Below are 18,537 nucleotides of genomic sequence, written 5' to 3'. Positions count from 1 at the left end.
CCATTCCTAATGAAGTGACGGAGCTGCGATCTGTTACATCCCTTAAGAGCTTGGAATCTGGATTCGTTCACTCCTGGGCTAAAGGCAGGGTTATCCGTTACTGGGGTTAGTGGTGAGGGAGCGGGCACAAACGAGTGTTCTCTAAATATTTTTTGGGCCATTCGCCACGTCTCACCCACTGTGGGATGATCCGTTATGCGGACTGGTAGATTCTGCTGACACCACGGCAATCCCTCTAGCTCCATACCCGTCAAGCACTTCTCAATTTGAATCCATTGTTTTAGTGTCCCATGGCGACACCAGTCAACTATTCTTGTCAAATGGCAGGCTGAATGATAGAGAGCCACATCTGGAAGAGCAATTCCACCGAGCATTTTTGGCAACCGTAGGATTGATTGAGCGAGCCGCGGGGGCTTTCTGGCCCAAATAAACAGGGTCAACTCCCTATTTGCTGCTCTTAGGAAAGCCTTTGTGATCCTAATGGGTAGAGTCTGGAGATAGTATAAAATGCGGGGCATAACATTCATTTTTACTATGCTACATCTACCAAACCAGGAGAACAAAACCGACTGCCACTTCTGCAGATCTTTTTTAATGTCTCTCAGCAAGGGGGAAAATTAAAAGTGAATACGTCTTCCACCTTCTTTGGTAAACGGATGCCCAAGTATTTGATACAGGAATCCGCCCACTTAAAGGGAAAGTCTGCTTGCAGCAGTGTAGCCAATGAGTTCGGCATGGATATGTTTAGGGCTTCCGATTTTTGGAAGTTAACTTTAAAATTAGATAATTTACCGTATGCCCTGAGCTCTGACATCAAGTTAGGTATGGAGATTAGGGGATTAGATATAAAAAAGAGCAGGTCGTCCGCGAAGGCCGCTATTTTGGGAGACAAGGAGTCCTTCAGGTGTATCCCTGATATGTTGGGATTGTCTCTCACTGTACGGAGAAAGGGCTCCAATGCTAAGATAAATATTAAAGGGGATAAGGGACACCCCTGTCTTGTCCCATTGGCAATATCAAAAGGGGAGGACAACAGTCCGTTTACTTTCACCTGAGCCGATGGTCTGGAATATATAGCTAACATCCAGTTCATCATCCTCTGTCCCAATCCTATGTGATATAGGGTCTCGGTCAAGAAGGGCCAGTTCACCCTATCGAACGCCTTTTCGGCGTCGGTAGAGAGAAGTAGCATCGGGATTCCCTTCGTTCGTGCTGCGTGAATAAGGTTGATTGCTTTCGTGGTGTTATCCCTCGCCTCTCTGGAGGGTACAAATCCGACCTGATCTGAGTGGATAATTGACGGGATCCATTCCGATAATCTCATTGATAGAATTTTGGTAAAGATCTTTAGATCCACATTAAGGAGGGATATAGGCCTATAATTCTGGCAGTGCAATGGATCCTTCTCCTCCTTTGGAATCACCGAAATGAATGCCCGCAATGAATCCTGAGGGAGACTCGTCCCCTCCCCAGTGTCATTATAGGCCGCAAGAAAGTGTGGTGTCAGGATACCCCCGAACGTCTTATAGTATGTCAGCGAGTATCCGTCTGGGCCCGGGGCTTTACCTTTTTGCATACGGGTGATGGCCAATGCTACCTCCTCCTCCGATATAGGTTCCTCCATAGTTGCTAACGCCTCATCAGGCAGCCGAGGGAGACCCGACTTCTGGATGTATTGTCGTATAGCTTCCCTTTCTCTTATTTTATCATTAGCCGGCAATTGTTGTGGAAGGTTATATAAAGAGGTATAATATTTGCGGAACTGTTCCGCAATGTCCTCCGTAGTATGTACTTTGTGGCCTTGTTCTCCCATGAGCTCAGGTATGAACGTTTGTGCCCTCTGGGCTCTCAAGGCCCTTGCTAACAATTTACTACATTTGTTGCTGTGCTCGTAGAAAGTGCGTTTGCATTTCGCAATCACTGCCTTAGCTTTGAACATCGCCAGTGATCTCAATTGATTTCTCAGAGTTGTAAGCTCCACAAGCATTTGAGGTGCAAGGGATTGTTTGTGTATGGATTCCAGTGCCCTAATTTTATCTAAGAGTTCAAGGATTTGCTGAGACCTCGCCCTCTTGAGGCGAGTACCAATTTTTATTAGTATTCCTCTGATAGTGCACTTGTGTGCCTCCCAGATAATCTGAGGTGTACTATCTGGGCCTATATTATCTGAAAAAAAGTTTCTAAGTTCCCTCGCCACCTCCTCTACCACCTCAGGTTCTTGAAGTAATGAGTCATTTAGCTTCCACTGCCATTGTCTAGGCACATGTGGTATGAGGTCTATGTCAACAAAGACTGGAGCGTGGTCTGAGAAAGTGATGGGCCCTATAGTTGCCGATCTTATCCTAGATAGCATGGATTGGGGAAGCATAAAAAGATCGATTCTCGTATAGGAATCATGAGGGTGAGAATAGAAGGTGTAGTCCCTCTGTGTCGGGTTCAGCACCCTCCACACGTCGACCAAGTGAAAGGCATGAAAATTCCTTTTTAAGCGCTTGAGTGCTGCATAAGAGATTTGGGAAGTTTGCCTCGACGCATCTAGGCATGGGTCCATAGTGAAGTTGAGGTCTCCCCCCAACACCACTGCTCCCTCAGCAAAGTCTTGTAGTTTCGTCAGGATAGACTCAAGGAATCTAATCTGACCAGTGTTGGGGAAGTACAAATTCACTAGAGTTACCAAGGAGCTGCCCAAGGTTCCCTTCACCAGTAATGCCCGTCCCTCATTGTCATTCCACTGGTCTTTCAGTGTCCACGGCGTTGCGGCACGTATTAGAATGCTAACCCCCTTTGATTTAGATTTGGGCGAGCACCCATGGTATGCAGTTGGGAGAAAGCGATCTTGAAGTCTTGGTATTGCATCGGCTCGAAAATGAGTTTCCTGTAAAAAGCATATATGGGCCTTAGCTTGTTTCAAATTAGCTAAGACCATAGATCTTTTCTCAGGGGTATTAAGTCCCTTGACGTTAATAGACATTAATTGGAGAGTATGCCTGGAGTCCATGATGCGGGCTAGGCCTAAGGAAGGGGTACAAGAAAAAAAAAAAAAAAAAAAAGAGAGGGGGAGGGGATTGGGAAAGGTAAGTAGAAAAAAAGTAGAAAGAAAGGGCAGAGAAGTAGAAAGTGGGTCACTAAAGTATCAGTGCACCCAGAAAAAAAAAAAAAAAAGGTGGGTGGGAGAAGAAACTAAAACGCCTATAGCGTTTGGGAGACTTAGTCTCAGAACACCCTTAGGACTACTAAACCAAGCCCCAGAGGGGTGTTATCCTAATTGGGGTAGTGGCTGAACACAACCATGGTCGAGAGCTCCCCAACCAGACCCATATGTAAAAAAGAACAAATATAAGAAAAGTGAACCATCCTGCACTAGCATATATTACTAGAAAAATTGAAACTGGAAAACGAGAAGTTCTCATGAACCTGCATATATGCATCAGTATCTTGAACTTTTATCCTGCTATCTATATGACAAGATACGGATTGAAAATTATGGCTTATGACTTAGGGGGAATGCCTCTGTCGCCCGCTACACCCCATTGCTTGCAATAATTTAATTACATTCCAGTGATGTCACACTGGGAAACCCTTGTATCCGTCTAACTATATGAGTGTGCAGCAAGCGAAATTCAGCACCCCACAGAGCGCCGATGAAGCAAAACAGTGTAATGACCAGCATAACTTAGAGCATATCTGTGTTATAGGGACCATACATTTATAACAGTAACAGTCTCACCCCCTCCCCCCCCCCCCATGCGTCATTCACTGGTTTCCTTGGTGCAACTGGAATCTGACGTGCAGCCCCGCAACAGCCATCTTTCTGAGCGTGTTCCCTTTCCCGGTGTGACTCTCGCCGGGAGGATGCATCATCTCTGACCATGGCGACACAAGGGACCCCCCATTAACAGAAAGCCCCTGTGCCAATCCGTTATTCACTAAGAGGCGGTGCCACGCTGCACGTCTACAGCAAATGCGCATCCTGTTCCCCACTTCCTGCTATGTTCTAGACACCCCTCATCCCTCCCCTTCAGTGCCTCCACCACCAAAGCACACAATACCTTCCACATGCTTATTCCTAGCCGTCGAGAGGGGGTTAGAGTCCTCTCAATTTGCTGTGTGAAAAAAAGATTTGTTAGTGGTTGTCCTCTTAACCTGTAACAAGTATTTTCAGACTTTTGCAGTAGTTTGTGGCCCATGTTGTCCCAGGGCAACCAAGCCACCCCATAAGACCGCTACCTCCTCTCCGCCGGAGTATCCTATCTACTTGGTGATATGGTTGCGTATTGGGTGGAACACTCCATGGCGTACCCCGGGAGAGGGGGGATGTAATATTTCTAGTGTGGTCACACATCACAGTCCTGGAGAGGAGGTGGGATCGGCAGTACTACTCTCCTAATCACAAAAGAAAAATGTAAGGGGCAGAGGAGGGACACTATCGGGGTTGGAGCGTATCTCCAGAACAGTCGGCTTCCAGAGGGGAGGGGAAAAAGTTCAGTATCCCTGAGCCTGCTGATTGCCATGAAAAACATTACGAGTCCCGTAACACAGTCACCTCTCGCTGTCAGTCACTTACATGTATGGGATCTCTGGTCTCACGGCTCCGGATCCCCACTTCTTATCGGAGTGTGCTCTCTTTGTCTGCGCCTTGTCGATCGACGAGGGAGACCCAATGATGCGATCTGAGGAGCCGGACGGAAATCCCTGCTCGGTATAGGACCAAGCCAGTCCCGCAGCAGAACTGGCTCCATTCCCAGGAAGGCAAAAAGGTCCGGGAGTTCGGCATGTCGGCGTAGAGTAAAGGATTCGTTTCCTTTCCGGGCGGTCAGTTGTATAGGGAATCCCCATCGGTATGACAGACCCGCTCGGCTTATTCTCTCCAGCAATGGCTTCAGCATTGCTCTCCTCAAGAGGGTTGCACGGGACAAATCTGGATACACTGAGATCTGTGCACCGTCAAAGTCCACCGGGCCCTTGAGCCGCGCTGCGCGCATGATCTGTTCCTTGTGGCTGTACCGGTGGAGACGGCATAACACATCGCGGGGACGTTCCATGTCCGCGTGTTTCGGGCCAAGCGCTCTGTGTACCCTGTCAAACTCCAGTGAGGCGGGAAGGGCACCATCTAGTATTGTGTGTATTAGTGCCCTCACTGTTTCTATTAGATTCTCCGGGCCGGTAGCTTCTGGTATGCCTCTAAACCGTATGTTTTGGCGCCGGCTACGGTTCTCTAAGTCTTCGGCGTGCAACTGTACCTCCGCTAGCTGTTCCAGATATCTCTGCTGCGATCTCTCCAGTAGTGTTACTCGTGTCTCCAGAGCCCCCATTGAGGCCTCCTCTTTAGTTAGCCGTTCATCAATCTCTTGTACCTCTGCCCGAACCTCCTGCAGGTCACGACGGTGCTGCTCCTCTACTCTCAGGACAAGTGCCTCCATGTCCGCCTTGGTGGGGAGAGCTTCCATGTCTGCTTTAGTGGGCAGGGCCCTCAGCAGTGCTCTAATGTCGGAGTCATCGCTAAGTAGCTGCACAGACGGGCCTGTTGCCGGTTGGCTGATCAGCGATGGGTTTAGCAGATTCGGGATCCCCGTGAGGGCCTGTGAACTTGTACTCTGTGAGCCCGCCATGCTGTCAGGTGATGCAGATGGCGAGCAGGCCTCGCCACGTGTTATCCCAGCACGATCTTCCTGGCTTGAACTGGACTTGTCTTTTAGATATCTGTCGATTTTTTTTGTGCCGCCGGGTTTGGCTTGAGAGATGCCTTGTACTTGCCTCTTTTTCGATAGCTCATGGCCGGGTAGATAAAAGCTGGTGGTATGGCATAACGGCCTCGTTCGCTGGGTCTGGGGTCAGGAGCTGATCTTGCAGAGTCAATGTGTGAGGTATCCCCCCTTTCCTTTTCAGATGCACTGGCAGATACAGGGGATGAGAGGGCACTGTCTAGATGGGGACGGCAAAGCCACAGTCCATGTTCACAGCTCAGATATAAGGGGTAGGTGTGCCAAGATGGCCGCCGATCACCATGTGTAGGCTCAGGCTGTAGACTAGGCCGGTTGTGAACGTCAGTCTCCCCGGGCCCCTGATGGGTACATAGGGTAGCAGACAGAGGGAAGGGTGCAGTCCAGTCCTCCCAGAAGGCTGTATAGTAGCTGGGTACCTGTGTGGTGTGGAATGCTTCAGGCAGGGCCGTCAGTTAGGAGGACCAAGATGGCCGCGGCCTCCGGTAGTAGGCCGAAGCCGCGGTCTCGATTTATGTTGCCGCCGAGCGGGAGATCGCCGCTCCGCTCGAGACGCCGAACGTTCCTCCTCCTCAGGGGTCAGATTTTTCTGTCCCAGGTGGTCCGGGGAGGCAGTCCAGCCGGCTGCCCAGCGCAGGTGGTTCAGGATTATGGCTTAAACAGGGGTACTGGCAGGAGCTCAGAGACCACACGTCTTACACCATGTTGCGTCAGGCCACGCCCCAGTAAGGGAATTTAAAAAAAAAAAAAAATTTTCTCTTATTACTCTTCAGTCTTACTGTCCCTCTCACTATGGAGACCACTGCCCGCGCAGACCATCATCAGCAAATGAGGTAAGAGGCCATCCGTCATTGGTAAGTATTGAAGAAGGGGAGAGAAAAAGAGAGCCAACCACTAACGCTGCGTTTTTGGCAGCCCTACCAGGTCAAGAGCCACAAGTTCCAGGCGTGAAGGGAGATCAAGTCATGCGTCAAGCAAGAAGTCTCGCAGAAGCCGTTCAAGATCTTCTTCTCGCCACCGAAGACATAGCCGCTCACGTCACAGCCGCTCAAGACGCAGCCGCTCCTGTCATAGTCGGTCACACCGCAGACGGTCACCTTCATCACACCACCAGAGCCGCCACACCCGTCCTGCAGCAAACGCTTGCTGGGTATGCAGCGCACCGGCCTTGCCAGATAAACTAGTCTGCAGATCCTGCTTCAATGAAGCAGCAAAGGACAAAGAACTAGACGCAAGAGTGGCTACGGAGCTCATAAGAGAATCTGTGCGGGAATCCATAAGGGAGACAATGGCACCACTAATGGATAGGCCTACGCCCAGCACATCGGTAGCGGACGACTATCAACCCCAGGCATCAGAACCCTCCTCAGGAGATGAGGATCAGGACATGTCAGCAGGTTTTGATTTCTCCCTTGTACAGCCTTTTGCAAAGTCAGTTAAAGAAGCGATAGGCTGGGAAGAAGATAAAGTGGAACTGCAGAAAGTTCGGAAATATTTCCCAAATTTAAGGAAAGAACCAGAGAATTTTCCTTTTATAGGTGAACTAGAGGATCTAATTAAAGATGAGTGGGAAAGATCTGATAAACGGACCAGTCTCACCAACAGACTGACAAAGATGTATCCTCTGAAGGAGTCAAAAGTCAATTAATTGATGAACGCCCCAGTAGTTGACTCCTCCTTGATGCGTCTTGCACGGCATGTCACTCTGCCTATTGAAGACGCGGTTTCCTTTCGGGATGTTCTGGATCGGAAATTGGATCTGGAACTAAAGAAAGCATACTCCACTGCTGGGGGCGCGTGCAGACCAGCAATTACCACAGCAGCAGTGGCTAAAGTCATATCAGGTTGGGCAACCAGGGTGGTGAAGGATCTGCAAGACGGTACTGAAATAGACAAAATAATATCTTCTCTCCAGGAGATCAAGTTGGCAGGTGACTTCGTGGCAGAAACTTCAGTGGATATTATAAGATCCTCGGCGAGATCAATGCTAGCCTCAGTCACGGCAAGAAGGACCCTGTGGCTGAAACCATGGATGGCCGATACTGCATCTAAAACAAACTGGTGCAGAATTCCATATGATGGCTCAAACCTGTTCGGGTCTAAATTAGACACCGCTATCTCGAAGGTAACAGGAGGGAAGTCGGGATTAACTCCCTCAGACAGGAGATCCAAGGCCCAAAAGGGTCCGTCCTTCAGGCGCAACCTTCCTGAGAAATATAGGGAAGCTAGATCCTACCGTCCCGGTAGGGAGTTTAGAAGAGACTGGAAAAACACAAGACCTTCCTTCCTAAGGATGCAGAAGTCCAAGCCTACCCCGGCAGGGGAGCGGGAGAAGACTTTTTGAAGGTTCGCCTGCCCACCCAGTACAGGTGGGCGCCAGGCTCAAGGACTTCGTACAGATTTGGTCAAGCCATATAAAGGACCCGTGGACTCTTTCCACAATCAAATTTCGACACAAGTGGAAGTTTATGGGCAAACTTCCGAAAAATCACTTCCAATCAACAAGACTGCCATCTTCTCTAATCAAGAGGAAGTTACTATTAAAATATATAGTGGAATTGAAGGAGAAAGGGGCGATCCTGGAGGTTCCATCAGATCAAAAGGGGAGGGGGTTCTATTCCCCACTATTTTTGGTAAAAAAGAAGAATCTCAACAGGAACATAAAAGTAGAGGCCTTCAAAATGGAGAGTCTGCAGTCCATACTTCTGGCAGTGAACCTGGGCGACTGGATGCTCTCAGTAGATTTATCGGACGCTTATCTACATATTCCAATTCATCCCGCCTTTCAAAAATTCCTCCGATTTGCCATCAACAAAAGCCACTTCCAATTCCAGTGCCTTCCTTTCGGCATCTCGTCGGCTCCCAGGACATTCACCAAGGTCCTCCTACCCTTGGTTGCATTCCTCAGGGAAAAGGGTCTGCGAGTCCACCATTATTTGGACGACATCCTGCTCTTGGCAGAAGATCAAGAAACCTTGCTATGTCATCAGAGAATCTTACTCACGACTCTCCAGGACTTCGGTTGGCTAGTCAACTGGAAAAAGAGCAGTCTACAACCCACACAAAACATGGTATTCCTGGGAGCGGATCTGAACACCAAATTGAACACGGTACAACTCCCTCAGGAGAAGATTCAGCCTCTAGTACAGAAGATGCGGAGATTACTATCAGCGAGGCATCTTCCAGCCAGAACCTGCTTGAGTGTGCTAGGGTCCATGGCTGCAACCCTGCCCATGGTGCAGTGGTCACAATGGCGCATGAGAGTCTTGCAAAACTCCTTTCTGAGGCAGTGGGATGGAGTATCGATGCGTCAGACCATTACCATCTCCAGACCAATGAAGCAATCAGTGTGGTGGTGGACACACTTGACCAACCTCAGGAAATATAAGCTGATAGTTCCCCCAGATCCGATAATAGTCACTTCGGATGCCTGTCAGAGTGGCTGGGGAGCTCACTGTCAAGATCAGGCAGCACAGGGCCGATGGCAGTTCCGGGTCCAGGATATAGTATCGAATGTACTGGAACTCAGGGCAGCCTTCCAGGCCTTCATGGCATTTGCACCAGTCCTCAGAGGAAAGAACGTGCTTATTCGGATGGACAACAAGGTGGCAGTGTCCTACATCCAGAAGCAAGGGGGTAACAAGAGTCTCACACTGATGGAGGAAGTCCGTCCTATCTTGGAATGGGCACAAGCACACCTAGCAGACTTAAAAGCAATATATGTTCCTGCGGCACAGAACATGTTAGCCGATTACCTGAGTCGAGAGACTCTTTCGAACAACGAATGGTCTCTGAGTGTCCAAGCCTTTTCTCTTCTTACGGAGACATGGGGAGTGCCAGAGATCGACTTAGCAGCTACTCCTGCGAATACGAAGTGTCGGAGGTTTCTGTCCAGAGCATCTTTCCCTTCAGCCGAAGGGATAGATTGTCTAATTCACCCATGGGACTTCAAGTTGGGGTACATATTCCCGCCAACTCCGTTAATTGCGAGATTCCTGTCCAGGCTTCGGAGATCTTCAGCCACGGTAATCGCGGTAATCCCTCTTTGGCCGAGAAGACCATGGTTCACGACCCTATTGCAGCTCAGCCTTCAACCTCCAATCCTTCTTCCGGTAACTCCGGACTTGCTATTTCAAGGCCAATTTCTACATCCAGCTCCAGAGAGGTTGCATCTGACGGCATGGAAGTTGAAAGGGTTAGGTTAAGGGAACAAGGCTGCTCACAGGAAGTAATATCAACTCTGATGCAAGCCAGGAAAAGTACCACCAACACCACCTATACAAGAGTTTGGAACAAATTCTTTACAATGGTGCAGCAGAAGGGATGGGATCCTATTGCTCCAGAACCTTCTCAAATCCTAGAGTTCCTCCAGTCAGGAATCAACAAAGGTCTAAGTTCAAGTACCCTTAAGGTACAAGTATCCGCCTTGTTGGCCAAAACAGGCACCAGATGGGCATTACATCCGCTGGTTATCCAATTCCTAAGAGCCTGCCTAAAAATCAAACCTCCTAAGAAACCAGTTTTTCCATCATGGGATCTCTCAGTAGTTCTCGATGCCTTCACCAATCCTCCTTTTACTCCATCTGAATCAATATCTCTGTGGGATCTGACTCTAAAACTGTCTTTTCTCATTGCAATTACATCAGCAAAGAGGGTATCTGAAATCCAAGCACTGATGGCATCAGAACCTTACTTAGTATTCTTCCCTGATAAGGTAGTACTAAGACCTTCAGACCACTTCATCCCGAAGATAGCAACTTCCTTCCACTACAACCAAGATATTGTCTTACCATCCTTCACTAATGATCAGGGTGAACCTCATCCTCTGGATGTTAAAACTACCATCATTAGTTACCTGGCGGCTACAAATTCGTTTAGGAAGACGGATACCCTCATGGTCATTCCACATGGAAACAGACGAGGTCAGGCAGCTACTTCACGCACTATCGCCTCCTGGTTAGTCAAGTCCATCAAGAAGGCATACTCCATGCATCATATGGCAATTCCTGAAGGCATCAGGGCTCACTCGACCAGGGCAGTGGCTACCTCCTGGGCAGCGTATTGCAGGGTTTCACCGGAGACGATTTGCAAAGCAGCAACTTGGTCCTCCAGACATTCTTTCATTTCTCACTATAGAGTAGATTCTGCTCACTTGGCTATGGCAGACTTCGGTAGATCTGTTGTTAGAGCCAACTCTTCCGCATTGTAAGGAATAAATATTATTTTCTTGCACCCACCTGACTGGCGAGTTATTTCCCAGTGTGTGCTGCCATGGAGGCGTCAGGAAAACAGAAAATTGTATACTCACCTTTCCGTAATTTTCCTTTCCTGACGCCTCTCCATGGCAGCACACAGATTCCCACCCCGTTTTATGGTGATATATTTACAGAGAATGCAGCGGGGTGTCTCCCCTTCAAATTTATAGCTAACCAATCCTGTCAGGTTGTGGGGGCGGAGTCACAACCCAGTGTGTGCTGCCATGGAGAGGCGTCAGGAAAGGAAAATTACGGAAATGTGAGTATACAATTTTCCGTTTTCCATCACCTTCATCCATGATAAACCAACTCCTTTGGCCATGAGAGATGATCGTATGGTTTCCTTCCCTCTCACCACAGCCCCCCCCCCCCCCCCGGCTCTCTCTCCCTGGCTTGTATGTCCAGCTGCTCTGCTGGCAACTTCCTTCTACTCCTATTGGCTGAGAGTGATGTGCTCCTTGGGCTGCATCCGTTGTTAAGAAATGCAGTAGCTTCATCTGCCTAATCTTCTCTGCCCTGATTGTATGGTGACACTGTGGCACTTTTTCTAAATGTCACTAGCCCAGGCCTCTGAGTTTGTCATGACCTTAGCTTCCTAGCTCATGTATATTGTGATTTGTCTTGACTAGTCTCTGGATTGCCTTTATCACTATCCCTTGCCTGGATAATGGATATGCTATTGATTGTGGCCTGAGCTTAACTTTGCTTGGATAACAGACTCACTGCCTGCTCCTGCTTACTATGCCTATCCTTAACCACCTTGCATCCTGAAGACACTTAACATGGTAAATAAATTCTCTCTCTGTAGTTGCTAGGGAGCATCCCAGTTCTGTGAATATACGTATATCACCATACCAAGACCAGAATGTCAAATGCCTGTATCATAACTGATCACATGGGCGTGGTTTCAGCATGCAGCAGTAAGGACGTGTCTCTCTCAAGCTCCGGCGCAGACACCAACTTTATCTATTCTATCCGACAGATCATCACGGCTGCCACTTCGCAAACCATGCGTAAAAGAGCAAGCAAGTCTTTGCCCAAAAAAGGAACCTCGTCGAGCTCCATAAAATGGTTTCTGGCCACAGAACCAGAGGACATGCTAAACATAGATGGACTAGGACGCTCTCCACGTGGCATGGGCTCCGCCTCTCGCCATAGGCCTGAACCCAGACACCGCACCCCAGTCTCATCAGCCGGATCAGAGGGAGAAGGCAGTACATCCAGGCATTCTGGAGTAACGGCCTTGGTTGGTGATTTACCCACTAAATCGGAATTGGCATCCATTTTCCTGGGTCTGGAACAATCCATCAAGAAAGAACTCTCCGCAGTACGCTCAGACCTATCGCTGGTACTAAAACGAGTGGAGGAAACGGAGCAGCAACTTGACCGCCATGCGGCAGCCATTAGGAGCCTTCAGTCTACCACGCGTAGCCTTACCATTGCCCACAGGATGGCTCTCTAAGATCGAGGACCAGGAAAACCGTAACAGGCGGAACAACATTAGGATCAGAGGCCTACCTGAAGCTACCGAAGATAATGACCTCCTCCCTTCCATCCGAGGTATCTTCAATGGCCTACTAGGCCGAGCAGCCGACCACCCCTTGAAATTCGACAGGGCGCATAGGGCACATTGCGTCCCCGCAACCTGTTGCTGGAAACCCCACATGATATTATTTTCCGGGTCCACTACTACGAGGAAAAGGAGCTCATAATGAAGAAGGCCCAAGAAACAGCTCTACTGGACTTTGATGGCGCAAACCTCTCTTTCTTCCTGGATCTCTGATTGGAAATATCATAGAGACTCCAAGCTCTGGGTGACCTTAGAAATAGACCTTAGTGGTACAGACCTCTACTCACAAATTTGGATACCAAGGAAACATAGAACTCTGTCCATAAATACCTCGCTGCTCACACGCTCCACCCTAATGTCGTGGGACTCGCTGTGTAAATTGCACAAATGGGCACACAACTCTCCCCTGATGCCTCTAACTGGCCATAACTACTTCCCACCCGGGAACATGGACCCTTAACTACATGCATGGAACCTTGGGAACACAGCCCTACTACACCAAGTCACTACCAAATCCGGCAGAATGCCCCTCTCAAAGCTCACTCCTACATCAGCAGAGTCTCTAATGGACCAATGGCGATACCGACAACTATCAGCATTTATTCAATCTCTTCCAAAACCTATACGGTACATTTCTGCCCTGACACCGATAGAATCCTCCTTTATGGATGAAAGACCGGTTGAGAAACCTCTCTCCTACTTTTACCAAGCACTCCAAACGCTTGCATCTATTGGCTACCCCACCTTCATTAGTAATTGGGAGAAGGACCTTCACAAAGAGCTCACAGAGACTCAAAGATCTACAATCCTCCATGTGTCCCACACATCCTCGATGTCTTCCATATTGGCAGAGGTTAATTATAAACTTTTAAAAAATTCAAAAGTGTAGCGCTATAAGCTCCGTAAATATATGTGATAAATAAATATGTCAAAACAATATAAGGAATTAATAGCCTTATGTAAGTAATCAGAGAAACTACTCGGTGTGAGCCGAGTCCACTTACCTGCCAGATTGGGTCTAACAATCCCCCTGTACGTTTGGGAGACATTTGTCCATCATCGCCTATACACTATTACCATAGACTTTTGGTTTCTTCACAAATATTTCACATATTTTGATATGGACTATTATATATAATTTTTGATGTTTTTCACTTATTATTTGAGGTGTTGAATGTATATAAGTGTTACTGCTTTTTTCATCAGTCACTGTCACATTTGCTTATTTGGTACACTAAGGCTCACACCGAGTAGTTTCTCTGATTACTTACATAAGGCTATTAATTTCTTATATTGTTTTGACATATTTATTTATCACATATATTTACGGAGCTTATAGCGCTACACTTTTGAATTTTTTGTTGTTATTATTACCCTGAGTCTATGGGTGTGTTGGCTGCTGCTCTAGTGCCCTCCCTGTTTTCAGCGCAGCGCTGTACTTACCCCCTTTCTTACAGTTTTCTATAATTATAAACTTTTGACAAGGTGGCATTACACCCCAGAAGTTCTCCATAAGGCTTTTCCACAAACATCATCGCTCTGTTGATGCGGATGTGGTGAACGAGCTACGCATACTCATGTGTGGTGGTATTGTCTGCTTAGCCATCTGTACTGGCTGACTATTCTTCACTGGATTAAGGAGATCCAGGGCTTTGAAATTCTTAATGACCCTTGGGTTGTACTATTGCATTGTACAGGCAAACCAATAGGATCATATAAGAAATCTATAACACCACATCTGCTAAACGCAGCAAAAGCCCTTATTCCCCGGTATTGGGAAAAAAACGACAATACCCAATGGTTGCAGGAGGTGGACCACATATACTACATGGAAGATCTAACATAATCCCTTAGAAAGAAATCAGATTTATCCAAGAAAATATGGTCCTGCTGGTTTGCCTACAAATACACATCCGCTTATGCAGAAATCATGTCTCAATCTACATAAAGTGTCAATAATTAGCTCATTTGGTGTAAGGGATCTGACTGAGGCGAACACCCCTCCCACCCCTTCTTCCCCCTCACCCACCTCTCCACCCTTCCCCCCTTTTCCTCCTCTCGCTTCCCCCCTATTTTCTTTCTGATCTTATCTTCTTATTCTTGTTAATATATATGACAAGAAGCAATGCTGATGCGAGTCTAGGCCACAATAGAAGTGACAGAATGGTCTAAGATAAGACAAGCCAAAGTACTTATATATAATGCGTAGGTCATTGAATATTATGCTGTTACAAGGCCTAATAGCGATGTTAACTGAACTTATTTGTATTGTTTTTCTTGTCTTTAATAAAAACATATTAAACAAAGTAACTGATTACATGTGCGGGACCATGGCAGTTGCAGATCAACAGAAGCAATTTCCCTGGTTACAAGGGATAGGAGGGTTTAATACCACTTTAAGGCTGTAAGCAGATCAGACTCTACAAAGTCAACAGTGCCTAAAAATAGAGAGCAACTGAGCATGTGCAGAGCAGGGTGAGGCAGTGTATTCCTGGATTTTAAACAGTATAGGCACCAGGGGTGTTGCTAGGTGGCAAAAAGACCAGGGGCTTCAGCCAAAGTCCAAGGCCAGCACGGGGGGGCGGCTCTAGTGGCGCTGAGTTTTTTGGTTGGGCGGAGCGGTTGTGTGGTTGTGTGGCAGGGGATAAGCTCACTTGCTGGTTGCTGCCTGGCTTACCAGTGCCCATTAATGCTGACAACTAAACTGACCTACCTACCTGACACACACTGACCTACATACACTGAACAACCTGACACACACTGACCTACCTGACCTACACTGACCTACATACACTGAACTACCTGACACACACTGACCTACTCTGACCTACCTGACACACACTGACCTACCTGACCTACATTGACCTACCTGACACACACTGACCTACATACACTGACCTACCTGACACACACTAACCTACCTGACACACACTGACCTACATACACTGACCTACCTGACCTACATTGACCTACCTGACACACACTGACCTACATACACTGACCTACCTGACCTACATTGACCTACCTGACACACACTGACCTACATACACTGACCTACCTGACATACATACACTGACCTACCTGACACACACTGACCTACACTGACTTACCTGACACACACTGACCTACACACACTGACCTACCTGACACACACACACTGACCTACCTGACACACACACACTGACCTACCTGACACACACACATTGACCTACCTGACCTACACTGACCTACCTGACCTACACTGACCTACCTGACACACACTGACCTACACTGACCTACCTGACCTACACTGCCTACATACACCGACCTACCTGACACATACTGACCTACATACACTGAACTACCTGACATACACTGACCTACCTGACACACTGACCTACCTGACCTACACTGCCTACACACACTGACCTACCTGACACACACTGACCTACCTGACACACACTGACCTACATACACTGACCTACACTGACCTACATACACTGACCTACCTGACACACTGACCTACACTGACCTACCTGACCTGACACACACTGACCTGACACACATTGACCTACATTGACCTGATACACACTGACCTACCTGACCTACACAGATCTACATACACTGACCTACATAAACTGACCTACACAACACACACTGACCTACACGACACACACAGACCTACCTGACCTACATTGACCTACCTGACCTACACTAACCTACATACACTGACCTACCTGACCTGACACACACTGACCTACATCCACTGACCTACCTGACACACACTGACCTACATACACTGACCTACCTGACCCACACTGACCTACCTGACATACACTGACCTGACACACACTGACCTACATACACTGACCTGACACACACTGACCTGGTACTAGGGGTGCAACGGATCGTCATTGATCCGTGATCCGTACGGATCAACCTCCGCGGATCGGGACACGATCCGCGGAGCGATCTGTGGCCTCGGCCATAGGAAAGGCCGCGGCTTCGGCCTAGCTCCGGAGTGGCGGCCATCTTGGTACACCCGGCGGCCTTTTACCACATGACGGAGCGACCACTTGTAACAAACCGGCGTCATGACATGACGCCGGTTCCTCTCTCCCCTCTGTGTACTGATCTGTACAGTGGAGGGGAGAGTTTGGATGTACTCTGCAATGCCCTGACAATACTCTGCAATGCCCTGACAATACTCTGCAATGCCCTGACAATACTCTGCAATGCCCTGACAATATACTGCAATGCCCTGCCAATACTCTGCAATGCCCTGCAATACTCTGCCATACCCTGCCGCTACTCTGCAATGCCCTGCCAATACTCTGCAATGCCCTGACAATACTCTTCCATACCCTGACAATACTCTGCAAGGCCCTGACAATACTCTTCCATACCCTGCCAATACTCTGCAATGCCCTGCCAATACTCTGCAATGCCCTGACAATACTCTTCCATACCCTGCCAATACTCTGCAATGCCCTGACAATACTCTTCCATACCCTGCCAATACTCTGCAATACCCTGCCATACCCTGCCATACCCTGCCAATACTCTTCCATACCCTGCCATACCCTGCCAATACTCTGCTATACCCTGCCAATACTCTGCCATACTCTGCCAATACTCTGCCAGTACTCTGCCAATACCCTGCCAATACTCTGCCAATACTCTGCCAATATAACCGCCAATACCCTGCAATACTCTGCCATACCCTGCTAATATATTATTACAGTGGGGGAGATTGTGGATTTTGTTGATCCGAAAATGATCCGAACCGTGACTCCTGATCCGAGGAACGATCTGAACCGTGAGTTTTTTGATCCGTTGCACCCCTACCTGGTACCTGACATACACACACACACACACACTGACTGACCTACCTGAGTGACAAGGAGGAGACAGACTTCATGTGTCCAGGCAGGTCCTGCAGCAGCAGCAGCAGCAACAGCTCAGCCATGGTGCTGGTGTGCGAGGCAGCCAGATGAGAGGAGGAGAGCCGCCCGCCCGAGCGGGGATCGATGTGGCACAGCGGCCGCATTGGAATTCCCGCCTTCTTCCTGTTCCAGTCACAGCGAGCTGGGAGAGGACTGATAGGTGGAGCACAGGCTCTGGGAGGTGCTGGGGATGCCTCTCAGGGTGGCGGTGTCTTCTCTCTCTCTCTTTCCCCCTCCCTCCTGGGCTCTTCCCGGCTGCCCAGGTATCCCCCTCCCCGCTGCTCTGCACACCACCACCGGGCAAGCGGCATGACGCTCCAGTCCACAACTCACAGGCCAGGCCCCATGAGCACTGGCGCGGAGGAGGAAGTGCAATCCTCCTATGCTTTGAATGCTGGGCAGTGACGTCACTGGTTGCTAGTTGCTAGGCGGCTATAGCAACCAGTGACCAAGAGTAGAGTCAGGTGGAGGCAGGGGCGGAGCTGGAGCCCGGGCCAGCGCTACCATGGCTCAGTCCACCCCTGTCCCCTGCATTCTGAACTGGGACAAGAGACTCGGGGCTATTGGCCACAGGCTCGGGGCTGTAGCCTTAATAGCCACCCCCTGACGACACCTCTGATAGGCACTTATTTTTAATGTTTTCATAGCTATATCTGCAAAAAGGGCCAGCCTGAAGTGATCTAGCAGGCCTCAATTTTTTGACTTAGATTTAAAGTGTTAAGAAATCCACGACCCTGCATTCACTAAATCTGGTCATGGAAATGCAATAGTTTTAGTAAATATAAACGGCTAAATGTATATGAGGAAAATTACTGCGCTACTGGTGAAAGAAATATCTGTGAATAACAAAGTGAGAAGCTGCCAGCACTAAGCAATAAGACTAATTTTAAACAAAAAATATGAGGCAAAAGTGCAGCGCTATAGCTGTATACAATAACCAGAAATAAACTGGGTGGCGAGAAACAACACACAGTAATTAATAGTGCAAAAAAAATTTATAAAATTAACTGTGCTGGTCCAATATTATTAGAGGCACCATAGAATCAGTGCATTATGCACCAAATGGT

Source organism: Aquarana catesbeiana, linkage group LG06 (genome assembly GCF_042186555.1).
Source record: "Aquarana catesbeiana isolate 2022-GZ linkage group LG06, ASM4218655v1, whole genome shotgun sequence".
NCBI classification, from domain to species: domain Eukaryota; kingdom Metazoa; phylum Chordata; class Amphibia; order Anura; family Ranidae; genus Aquarana; species Aquarana catesbeiana.
The sequence above is the reverse complement of the archived record's forward strand: the minus strand, read 5'-3'. Positions refer to the sequence as shown.